Source organism: Toxorhynchites rutilus, chromosome 3 (assembly GCF_029784135.1).
Source record: "Toxorhynchites rutilus septentrionalis strain SRP chromosome 3, ASM2978413v1, whole genome shotgun sequence".
Lineage (NCBI taxonomy): Eukaryota > Metazoa > Arthropoda > Insecta > Diptera > Culicidae > Toxorhynchites > Toxorhynchites rutilus.
Genome location: NC_073746.1, coordinates 182,533,462 through 182,546,710, shown reverse-complemented (window position 1 = coordinate 182,546,710; position 13,249 = coordinate 182,533,462). Strand labels below are relative to the sequence as shown.

Sequence of the window (13,249 nt, the reverse complement as noted above, 5' to 3'; positions counted from 1 at the left end):
AGCTTCAAGATAAAAATTTGAAAAAAAATACTGAATGTGCATCTTACTACGGTGTATCAAGAAAAAATATCGAAAAAAAATTTCATCAAAAATTAAGGTACTAAAAAATATTGAAATTTTGATTTTTTTTTTATTTAGAGATTCAGTACTACTCTAATTCAAATTTAAATGTGTTCTTACGGCTTTTCTAGATATGTGTGATTTTTTTCAGTGTTGCGCTCTACAATTTTTTTATATTTCCGAAGGGTCTGGCTGAGTAAGGGAGTAAAAAGTCCCCCAAACCAAATCACCCGCTGTATGGATTATATTGTATAGGGTACTAAATAGAACATTCTGGCAGTAGTACCAGATATTTGAGTCCTTATTTGGTACACCATAGGATCTATGGTGAAAAATTCACCTTTTCCGTTTTTTTCACGTCATTCTCAATAGCTTTGAGACAAAAATATGAAACAAAAATTCTGAAAGTACATCTTACTAAGGTGTATCGGTCAATATTTTCAAACAATTTTTTCATAAAAAAATCAAGTACTAAAAATTTTTTTAAATTAATTTTAATTTTTATTTTGAATTATTTTTTTTAATTTTGAGATTCAGTACTACTCCAGTTTGTATTCAATTTTCTTCCTACGTCCATTTTAGGTATATGTGATTTTTTTTCAGAATTTTTAGAGTGTTTTTCGCGCTACAAAAAAAATTATATATATTTTCAGGCATTTCGAAATTTGGACAAAGAATATTACTTTAAGACCCTATTTTACTCTAATTTTTATTTAAATGCGTTCGTATGTGTTGTTTTTTCCACATGTAGCTTAATTTTTCCTTGAATTTTTAGGAGAATAGCGCAACAAAAAATTTTTTTTGCCCTTGGGCATTTTTAATTTATTTTGAATTTAGAGACCCATTATTGCTCTATTATTTTTTAAATTTTGTTTTTCATATGTCTAAATTGTGTCGGTATATTTAGAGCATTGCGCTATACAAAGATTCCTTCCTCGTATCTTAAAATATACGAGATTATCTTTACATTGGATTTAAATGGTATATTTTTTTTTCAAAATTTCGAAATGCCAGAAAATATAAAAATATTTTTGGACTGCGTATTTAATTTTTTTTATTATTAGATTTTTTGGTGAAAAAATAGTTTGAAGATATTTATCGATACACCTTAATAAGATGTACTTTCAGTATTTTTTCATATGTTTGTCTCAAAGCTATTGAGACTGGAGTGAAAAAAACCTAAAAGGTGCATTTTTTACCATATATCCTATGGTGTACCATATAAGGACTCAAATATATGGTACTGCTGCTAAAATGTTTTATTTAGTACCCTATACAATATATTCCATACAGCTGGTGATTTGGTTTGGGAGACTTTTTACTCCCTTACTCAGCCAGACCCTTTGGAATAAAAAAAAAAAATTTGGTACCGCGCAAAACTGAAAAAAATCTGAAAGAATCACACATATCTAGAAAAGCCGTAGGAACACATTTAAATATGAATTAGAGTACTACTGAATCTCTAAATCCAGAATTTTTTTTTCAAAATTTCAATTTTTTTTGTACTTAAATTTTTGATGAAATTTTGTTTTGGTAATTTTTTTTAATACACCGTAGTGAGATGCACATTCAGTATTTTTTTCAAATTTTTATCTCGAAGCTTTTGAGGATGGCGTGAAATAAACGAAAAAGTACGTTTTTCACTATAAATCCTATGTTAAACCACATATGGGTTCAAATAAACCGCCAACATTTCTTTTTTAATATCCTGTACAGTATTTGCCATACAGTTGGAGATTTGGTTTGGGGGCACTTTTTACACCCTTACCCGGCCAGACCCTTTATAGTTTTTAATTTTTTCTAAAAATGATTTTTTCTAAGATTCATTACTTTTGATCTACTAGACTGATTCAGATGATCGACATACCAAATTAAAGCCAATTAGCAAGTTGAAAAACTACCACACTTGCCAAAAATTTGGATTTTGTTTTCGTTATTGTTTTTTTTTCCCCAAAATATATATTTTATTAAGGCACATGTGGCGTTAGCCTGACGGGGCCGGGAGTCCAATATTTTGACAATTTTTGTCTTACAACTATGTTAGTAATATATAACCGATTACTCGCGGTTGGCTCGAGGTTAGTATTACAAGTGTTCTCATAATTGGTATGTTGCAGTCTTCGATGCTCTGTACGTGTGCCCGACACGGGATACTTCCTATTGGGATGCAGCTGACCATTAATCAGCAACGCCCCCCTAGTCTGTACCCCATATCTAGCGTGGTGCGTCTTTCTCGACTCGAGGAATCCAGGATAGAATGGTCACTAGCCGGCGCAATCATCAGCTCGTGTAGAGTTGTCATGAGCGGTACAACCTTTGGCTCTTGTTGAATGATCAGTGGACTGCACAACCTTCGGCCCGTGCATCTGTAAAGAGTGTGTGTATGTATTGCCGCGACTAAGTAAAAGTTTATCAATCGGATAGGAGGGATATGAAACGGGGACACAACGAAGAAAACATCATTAAACGTTGACATCGGCGTTTCTGAGGAACAGGTATAGATGAAGCAGAAGATCAGAATCCCGGCTACCTAAGATATCCCAGACGGGGATATCCGATTGTCTGCCTTTTGCTCTCAGTGCTCTAGAGAGCTGAGAGCGAGCAGCATGGAACCGGATACACGACCAGACAACATGCTCGATGTCGTGGTAGCCATCGCCACAATCACAAAGATTATTTGCTGCGAGCCCAATGCGATAGAGATGCGCGTTTAGGTTGTAGTGATTGGACATAAGCCGAGATATCACGCGAATGAAATCACGACCTACTTTCAATCCCTTGAACCATGCACTCGTCGAGACCTTAGGGATAATCGTGTGTAACCAACGACCGAACTCATCACCACTCCACATGCGCTGCCAACTTACGAGCGTATACTGACGAGGAATGTGGAAAAATTCATTATAAGCAATTTGCCTTTCAAAAAGTGTGCCTTCTAAAGCGCCTACCTTAGCTAACGAGTCCGATTTCTCATTCCCCGGAATCGAGCAATGAGAGGGAACCCATGCTAAGGTAATATTGAATAATTTTTCGACCAAAACACTCAATAGTTGTCTTATTCTTGTTAGGAAATAAGATGAGCGTTTATCAACTTTCATTGAGCGGATTGCCTCTATTGAGCTGAGACTGTCTGAAAAAATAAAATAGTGGTCGATGGGCAATGTTTCAATGATCCCTAATGCGTAATATATCGCACCCAGTTCAGCGACATACACGGAACAAGGATCTTTGAGTTTGAAAGAGGCACTGGAATTTTCATTGAAGATGCCGAAGCCAGTGGACCTGTTTATGAATGAACCGCCAGTAAAGAACATTTTATCAGATCTAACTTTCCCATATTCTGCCGAAAATATCGGCGGAATAGAATCGGAGCGTAGGTGATCTGGGATTCCATGGATTTTTTGTCGCATGGACAGATCAAAACTGACAGAGGAATTGCAGAAGTATGGGAAGCAAACTTGGTTGGAGATGCCTGGTGAAGGGTGCACGTCGTGGGTAAGGTACTCATGGTATAAAGACATAAAACTTGACTGAGGAGTCAGTTGGAGTAGATTTTCGAAGATATCAATCACCAATGGATTCATCATCTTGCAACGGATGAGAAATCTGTAGGATAATTCTGTGAACCGAAAAGTAAGCGGAGGTACTCCTGCCAAGACTTCGAGACTCATCGTATGTGTCGAATGCAAACACCCCATAGCTATACGCAGGCAACGATATTGTATTCTCTCCAGCTTGAGAATATGAATCCTGGCAGCTGATCGGAAGCAAAAACTGCCATATTCTAACACTGATAATATCGTTGTTTTGTATAACTGAATGAGGTCTCCTGGATAGGCACCCCACCATGTTCCGGTTATTGTTTGAAGAAAATTGATTCTTTGCTGGCATTTCTGTTTCAAATACGCAATGTGTATTCCCCAGGTACATTTAGAGTCAAAATATACTCCAAGGTATTTGAAAAACATCGAGTGCTTGATCGTTTTTCCGGATAGGTGAAGCTGGAATTGGGCGGGTTCGTGCTTCCTAGAAAAAAAGACCATTTCAGTTTTCTCCGTAGAGAATTCGATACCCAGCTTGAGGGCCCACGTGAACAGATTGTTCAGGGTATCTTGCAACGACTTTTGCAGAACGACGGGATTAGTACCCGTGATGGAAATAACTCCATCGTTCGTTATTGTTGATTGTATTTGTTTTTCATGGTTTACATGGCATAGAGATAGAGGGCGCTATATTTTTTTGAATCTTTTTTTCTTCAAAGTTCCTCCAGTCCACATGCAATTACAAGGATTATGTTCCGAAATATCTTACAAAACTTTTGGAAATCATATTCCCGAAAAATACTTCAATCCAAGTAATGCCGTCTACAGTTTTTAAATGTCTAAAACATGTTTTCATTTTATTCCTCTCGGTTCGAATGTTTGTTTTACGATTATTCACATATGATAAATGACCCCATATTCTCTTCCCACGAATTGGCAAGAAAGACAAATATGAGATGATTAGGTAACAGTCTAATTTATTGATTGAAGTGTCCGAAATCTTTTAAATAATGCTTATAAGCACGGGGTGTTAATTATGTTTTGAGTTGGGAATATGAACTGTTGGTTAATTTTTTTAAACGGTTGTTGATTTAATTACTTAAAGAAGTTGCTTCAAGCTCCAATACACTTCTTACCTCGATTTTCGATCTCATTTCAAGAAACAAGTAACTGGGATGGCAATCATTTGTTTGAATTTGCATCTGAATCAATTCTCAACGATGTTCTGTTCTTGTTTTTAAGTAGATTTAACCCGTAGGTATTCCGTGCCTCAATTCTCAATGGATAATATTTTGGCAGAACACTGAAAGTTATTGAAAGTATGTGAGTGAATGAGTGTGAATATGGATTTTTTTATGAATACACATGAAGTTCAACTCTTGTGAACTTGTTTGTGTTCCTGAATAGAACCAGGATTGCCACATTTAATTCTGTAAAATTTTCTGAAAAAAAATTATAGGAGGTTGTGTCCAAAACACGACCGCATTGTTGACGCAGAACTACGCTGTTATTTTATTCAAATAGCTTGTTTATAGCTTCGGATATTATTTAATAATGCAGCGAAATTTTAGAAATAACTATTTAGTAGAATGGTTTGGTTGCCCTGAAATGGTTTTTTTATTGTAGAATCACTTGATGATAATTGATTGTTGATTTATTGTCCTGGCAGAACAATACACTATACAAAGTCTTACATTGGTGGCTTGAAGCGACTAGGAATATAAACACTTCTCATCATTTTGCGCTATTCTCAAAAGAAACGCTGCTGTTAATATTACTGGCCTCGAAAAAAGTTGCATAACTTCCTCATGCTCGAGATAAGTTGTCATCCTTAGAGGAGGATGTTTTGCGAAATCAAATCACATACAAAATTCCAGAACGACATTTACTTTATTGATGACTAAATAAACGATATAAGCCCTTTCTGTTAATCTCAACAACCTCGAATAGAGTAGCATTGCTTCATTATAATCAAGATTAGCGCAAAAGCAACCCTAGTTGAAGGTAGTTGTGCGACTGACACGTGAATCCAAATAACTCATAACATTCCAGCACGACATTCGCGGTGGTCTAGCTTGGTATTCCCCAAATAATTATTTGACGCACAACCTTAACTCCTGCTTCGCCATTGCGTCAGTTCAATGTATTGATGAAATGTAAAAGTCCTTATGACGACGGAATCAAGCCTTATGAAATGCTCGGAGTAATGAATAAGACAGAATATTTGCTTCAGCAGAGATTCATTATTCATTCCCCTGTGCAAATATTTCCCTTCCGCTATCTCTCCTCTTTGTTAATATTTATCATCGCGGCTGCATAAGAATCACCAAATAATCGTCCATCGTGGCTTCAAAAACTTTGGCGATTGTTGCATCGCGGCAGGGCCAAAGCACACGGGAGCAGATACAATTTTTACGTACGGGTTATGAAGCACGCACGTACGCACACAAATATCCATATTTTGATGGCTTGAAGCGGCTAAATATACACACCCTTATCTCCGTTTTGCGTTCTTCTCAACAAATCACATAAAAAATTCCTGAACAATTATTTTCTTGGTGAGCCGATGATAGCCAAGTTTGATGATTCCCAAACATAATTGAATAATGATAGCAATGCCAGAGACCCGATTCGTTTGGTATGTAAATCGTCAAAATCCGTTGGCGACAAAAGTAGTTATTAACGTTAACATTATTTCATAAAAACGTGACCTGTTTTTTTGATTTGTCACCCTTAATGAAAGGCGTAGTTTTACGTCAAAAAATTGTATATCTGTATTCTTAGCAATGAAATTTGTATCAATAAGCTAACGAAAAAATTAAAAGAAAGGTCTATTCTCATTTTGAATTTATTTTTCTCATTTATTGGTTGTTAAAATCTATCAATACAACAAAATAAATCATAAAAACGTTTACGTATAATCTTCTAAATGATGATTATACATGGTTTTGTGGAACGTTGCCTTCCAATTTTCCATCATCCTTGACGCACCTCCTTGAACCGATACATAGTTCTTCGCTTACAAAATAGAATCCATCATTGTGGAAGCCAATCGATTTCTGGACTTTGTTTTTTGGCGTTGGAAAACGAAAATATTCGCTCAACACACGCTGATGAATGTGCAATTATCAAAAAGTGTTTTATAAACAACCTTAGCAATAGATACAAACATTTCCCACCACGCCTTTTGACATCCAACATCCAACTTCTGAATCACTTGAGTAGCCTGAATTCGTTATCCAAGCCTTATCTATTGCCTGCTCCAACGAATTGAGAAAATTGGGGCATCAAACTCAGGTCTTGTAGTTTGGCGAAATTTTGAGGGTTTAGCAAGGCCGCAGTTCTGATAACCGGATCGCTTGGAAATCTGTTTCACGAGTTCAACATAGAAGTCCTGACAAATCGATTTGAAGGTCCTAGCTGCACAACATTTTTACTAACCAAGGTATCTTCATGATGCAACGAAAAAAAACAAAGTTTATTAGTATGGAGATAGATATGAAAAATGCACTGTTTATTTAATATTTAAAATTGAATTTAAAAAAAACTGTAAATTCTGTATATTTGCTGAAAATCTGTAATTCTGTATATATATACATTCTGTATCTGGAATTGGGCGAAAAATCTGTAAAATACAGAATGTTCTGTATATGTAGCAACCATGCGCCCCTATTCGGGAATACATATTCCGTTCACCAAAAATGGAAGCGAATAAAAAATTACTCACAGCTTGCACGTAACTGCTATGATGATTTTTCCAGGTGCTTTGATTTTGCGACCGTGTTCGGGAACACATATTCCGTTCATCAAATATGCAAGAGCGTAAAAAACTACTCACAGCTTGCATGTATCTACTATGACGATTTCCCTATGCGCTTCGAGTTCAGTTCAGTCCGGCGGCAGAAAAGAAATGTGATTGGGAGAAAAGAGCGTAGGTGTGCAAAGGTGTGTGAGCGAGACCATCCTTATGTCACATCGCAATTACAACCAAATGGATTTCCGAGCGAGTGCCAGTTTATCTACAGATTCGTGTGATTTCAATAGCCTGTTTTCAAAGTTATTTTAGAAGCTAGTGAAACAAGTTTTCGGATCAATCATTAACGTATAAAATGATTACCATACCATTTCGTTCATCCGAAGCAGAATTATTAACGCTCAAAAAAGGAATGAATTCCTCCTCGGAAATATTCAGCACAAATAATACCCCCCTTACCACTAATTGGAAACGACGATCGATTTCGGCTTTCGTCGTCTTCTTTTTCTTGGATGGCACTGACGTTCCTAAGTGGAACTTTTGCCTTCTCAACATAGGTATTACTTGCGTAATTTTTGTTAGTAGTACCTAGTACCTAGTACCTAGGCGAATGAACTGCAAAGTTTAAAGCCTCTTAAAAACAAAGAACCTCAACCTAGAGATGGGCGAGCGCTCACGAGCCGCTCATTTGAGCCGGTACGTCAGAAAGAGCGTACGATCCACGGTTCTTAAAAATTGGGTCGCGGCTCTGAAATGAACGGCTCTTTCTTTCTTTCTTTGCTTTTAAGAGGCTTTAAACTTTGCAGTTCATTCGCCTCTAAAAAAGGCTCTTAAAAGAACGGCTCTTAAATGAACCACGGTTCTTTTATGAGCCGTGGCTTTTTTTTGAACCATGGTTCAAAAAAGAAATACGGTTCATAAAAGAACCGTGTTTCTTTTAAGAGCCAGCTTATTGGTAAAGAACCGTGGATCGCACGCTCGTTCTGGCGAACCGTGGCCTGCGGCAGTGCGGAAGAAATATATGTTTCCCATGCTGCTTTTCAAGCGGTTTTATTTAGCTGATTGTAAATTTTGGCGAATTACGTATTTTCTCGAAATCCTATCAATATGGGTATCAAATGAAAGCGCTTGACTAGTAGAACACAGATATTTATGTAAAATGGAAATCCAAGATGGTGGCCGTTACAAAATGACAGACAAACAAATTTCGGACAAAACACTTGAACTTGACACTTGAAAATACAAAACCTTTGGTTTACACTCAGCGCTTGCACACACACACACATATGAAAATCATGCAGTGTATGGAAATCACCAATACCAATACACTAGAATATAAGTTGAAGCATTGTTTGTTTGTATGAATAGTAGCATTGTTTTGCTGGAATGTGATCTTTGTGTGACGATATCCACGCAAAAACGGTAGAAGAGAGTATTCCGGAACATGTGTGTATTCCTTGAATGATGTGAAAGCTATCTTGAGCTTTCCGGTTGCACAGAATCCCGCCCAAACCATGCGTGAGCTTCCACCAAAATTCCTGGTTGAAAAATACTGAAACATTCTTTGTCACAACATACCATGTCCCACTGTCGGTTCATGTGAGCTTTGGCAAAACTCAGACGTCTTCCGATGTGAGATGTGAGAAGGAGCTTTGACCTGATATACCCTCTTAATGTGAGGATTTTTTACCAAAACTTGACGAATTGTCACCCGAGTAACATTTAAATTGAAATATTGCTTCATTTACATAAGCGATTTTGAGGTATTCGAAGCTGTTCTAGGTATTTCTCGCTTATTCCGGTCAGAGAGCTTCGATTTACGTGAAGCTCTTTCCTTCTTAGCGTATCCTTGAGGATTCGTTAAATAATAGAGCAAACTTGATGGGATCGTCAAATCCGACGAGAGATTTCTCTGATAGCAACATTTTATTGGTGAAATGCATCGATTTGTCTTTCTTTTCTCTCCGTTGGCACTTTTCCCTTTGGCATTTTCCAGATTTATTGATCAAAACAACTAAAACAACGGAAAAATGTAACTGGTCTTATAGAAACTTGACACTTGAAAATACAAAATCTCTGGTTTACGCTCAGCGCTTGCACACACACATATGAATATCATGCAGTGTATGGTAATCACCAATACCAATACACTAGAATATAAGTTGAAGCATTTTTTGTTTACCATGGCACGAAGCAGCCAGATCACCACCTGGTTTTATAGAAGTTGGACAGAGTGTAAAAGCTTATTTTCGACCTTCAAAAGTTGCGGAAAAAGATCAGCATGGTGGGGTACGATTACGAGTTTGAGTCGTTGTATGCTTGTTTGTTTAAATTCTCATTGTATGAATTTGTTTCAAATCATTCATAATAAGGACCGTTTTATTGGAAATGCGAAAATTATCGCAGTGGCGAATGTCAATGTTTCCACCCTAGTCTCTCGACCGAGTTACATCGAAGAATCAAAACAAAGATGACTCATCATCGCGCATAGATAGAATAGCTGCTGGCAGCTGTGAGAAAGTGGTCCCGCCGTCGTATCGAATAGTGCATTCGAATTGGAATCTTGAGACCAAACCCCCTATCGACGGAAGAGCTGCGCAAAGAGAACATGAAAACTAGCGCAAACGTCTGCAAACATGTTCGTTCTTGTTCGGCTCTGTTTGCCTTTGTCTCTGCTTCTCCTCATACACTTTGTGCGCTCGCTTAGCTTAGCTCAGCGGGCAGAGACTCTCAGTAGTTTGGCAAACGTTTAACAGATATGGTGCAGGTGAAATCACGGTGTCATTTGTTTAATTAATTGGCGAGAAAGGAACACGATTAGTGATTAATAGTGGTGATTTTCGGTTACTTACAGGTGCTTGCCTCGTTCACTCAAGATGTCAACCGCGAGATGAGTGATTCGAAAAAGTGCTCTACAAAAATGGTGCCTGACTACTCACTGATCGAAAAAGGATAACAACCCAGGCTTCCGGCTTATCTAGACATAATCTGACCTCACAAATCTTTGTTTTTCTGGATGGAACCGACACCTCAGGACGCAAAACAACATACGCTTCTCTCATAAATAGAATCGATTCGGTGAATCCCCAACTCGGCGACGAAAGAAGATAAAACGGAAAGCGAGACGCGAAAATGGCACTTCCGAAGATTATTATTGAGCTTATGAGAAAATCTGGCTGTCAAACGGTGGCACATCTGATATCGACCATTTCCGGCTTGTTGCTGGTTCTGACACTGGTTGCCCTTGATGGAGAGTTTCAATCCGATTCGTCTGATGGAAGCAGCAGCAGCAGCAGTGGCGGCAATTTTTATGGAAAACATGATTTCAAGAAGTTGATCCAATAAAATTATCGATGAAATTAATTACTTTAGAGTGCTCTTATGTCACGTCCCCCGCCAGTTCGCCATTGGGAGGCTTCCTTTATGTAATCCCTGGTAATATTTCGAGATTAATGGCGCTATCGGTTCTCCCCACAGATTCGAGGCGCGCCGTGGCCACACGAAGTGAGTTCGGATCACAATCGTCGTATCACATTTGTGGCCTGGTGAGGCGAGCCTCCAAGCGCTCGGGCGCCGCCATCAACATAACCAGGGGTGATTTAAGGCGATAAGGATGAATAATGGCGATTCCGAAGAAGGTTAAATTGTTTTCTTGCAGATTATTCCCGATATTTTTGTAATAAAATTAGATGAATGGTGATGGTCGGTTTTGTTGCGCGTAAGCATGTTAGCTGATTGCGCTAATGGTGCGTTCGCTAGCGGTAGCGAACTGATTCGCAGAAATTGATAGGCAAAATATTGCTAATGATAATCGATAAATAGCAATCATTGTTCCTTTGTGTTATGATTGGGAGCTTGGGTTTCAACAATCACCTCAGTATGCATTTATTATAAATTGCTTGATGACATTTCAAATTAGAGGATGCTGTCTGACTTAACTTCAGGCAATCATTTCTTTTGACGTAGGGCTACGTCTTTCATTTCTGTACCGGGGTGTAAGTTCAACGTTTCGAAAACGAGAGAGTGACGCTAGAGCAAAGGAAGATTTGCGCATTCGATTCCCGTGATGCATTCGTATCCAAGAGCATCAGTTTATGTTTTGGAATGGAATGGCCATGAAGGAATGGTTGCTTGTAATTGCGGTCAAGCGAAGCAAATTGCTTCACCCGACAAGTACTACACATCAATCAACAAATACTGTCCTGATGCTTCTGTACCTTCCCGTAGCCTACGCATCCACTACCAAAACGATTTAGACTGTTCCCGTTCAACGATGGATATTATTCAACCGGGATGCACACTGAAAAGCACCAAGAAAGCCCACAACCACTCAGACTCAGTCGAGCGGACCAACATTCATCATCGATCTTATACTCTGTTCCATACGGCAAGTATGATACACAAATCAACGGTTACTCCCCTGATGCTTCTGTACCTTTCAGTAGCCTACGCATCTATTACCAGAACGTCCGTGGATTACGTACCAAAATCGATGCTTTTTTCCTGGCTATCAGCGATGCTGATTACGACATGGTTGTGCTCACTGAGAGCTGGTTAGATGATTGCATCTATTCGTCGCAACTCTTCGGGAACGGCTACTCTGTTTACAGAACGGATCACAATGTTCAACACAGTCGCAAATCAACGGGTGGTGGAGTATTGATTGCTGTTTCGTCTAGATACAGCTCCTATATAGATCCAACACCGGTCGACGTTACGCTTGAACAGCTCTGGATCAGGATTGAATCCATGGATAGAACCGTTAGTATTAGAGTTCTCTATTTTCCACCAAGTAGAAAGAATGACATCTCTGCTATTCGTAAACACATCGATTCAATTGGCGCAATCCATTCGAATCTCTCTCCTAACGACATTGCACTACAGTTTGGCTGTTAACGAGGATGGCTACGCGTCAGTTGATCTGGATCGCCCTCGACCATGCCAGCTGCTCATTTCTGGATGGTTTCTGCTTCCACGGCTTGTCCTAAGTTAACAGCTTGGAGAATGCATAGAACAGGACTCTTGATCTTGTCCTCGTAAACGACATCGTGCTACCTGGTTACCAGATTAGCGAATCCATTGAATCGCTCTCTAGGTTTGATCCTCGTCATCCTCCATTCGAGCTAATCGTTGCATATCCAACGGCTGTAACATACGAAACAGAACGTAACGATCCTGGTTTCGATTTCAAACGGGCCAATTTTGAGCATTTATGTGCAGCATTACTCGTGGTCGACTAGAATACTCTGGACACGATTCAAGATATCGATAGAGCAGTTGGATTCTTCTCCAACGCTGTACTTCAGGCGACTACAGCACACGTTCCTTTGAAGTCTCCTCCGTGTAAACCGCCATGGTCAAACAACCGTTTACGCTTGCTGAAACGTCGTCGATCTGCTGCTCTACGTTCCTACTGCAGTCAACGTTCTCAACACTCGAAGCTGCAGTTCAATCGGGCCAGTAATGAGTACAAGATTCGTATTGAGGATAGCCTACGTGTGAATCCAAAACGGTTCTGGTCGTTCGTCAACTCGAAGCGACATGAAAACGGTCTCCCGACATCAATGTATCTTGACGAACTTTCTGCTGACTCGATCAGTGGAAAATGCGAACTATTTGCACGACAGTTCAAACGCGCTTTCAACGGTTATACAGCTCAACCTGAACAGGTGAGATTAGCTGTCCAAGATGCTCCTCGGGATGTATTTAGCGTTGAAATGTTCGAAATATCTGAACAGGATGTAGTAAAAGCAATTCAAAGACTTAAATTCTCGTATGCTCCAGGCCCGGATGGAATTTCACCTGCAGTGTTGAAAAAAATGCAGTTCTGGCATCTGGCCTCTCCGCTGACGAAACTTTTTAATCGATCAATGCAGCAACGTGTGTTTCCCTC

General features: G+C 38.9%; 1 protein-coding gene and 1 long non-coding RNA gene across 6 annotated transcripts in view; both read left to right on the top strand.

Annotated features, from left to right (window-relative positions):
* LOC129775270 (semaphorin-1A) overlaps positions 1–13,249 on the top strand; it is a 481,842-nt gene that overhangs the window by 250,766 nt on the left and 217,827 nt on the right. The gene's annotated exons all lie outside the window — the stretch shown is intronic.
* LOC129775275 (uncharacterized) lies at positions 10,021–10,719 on the top strand. Its single transcript, XR_008742910.1, has 2 exons — positions 10,021–10,123; positions 10,211–10,719. It is a non-coding gene; the product is annotated as an uncharacterized LOC129775275 (long non-coding RNA).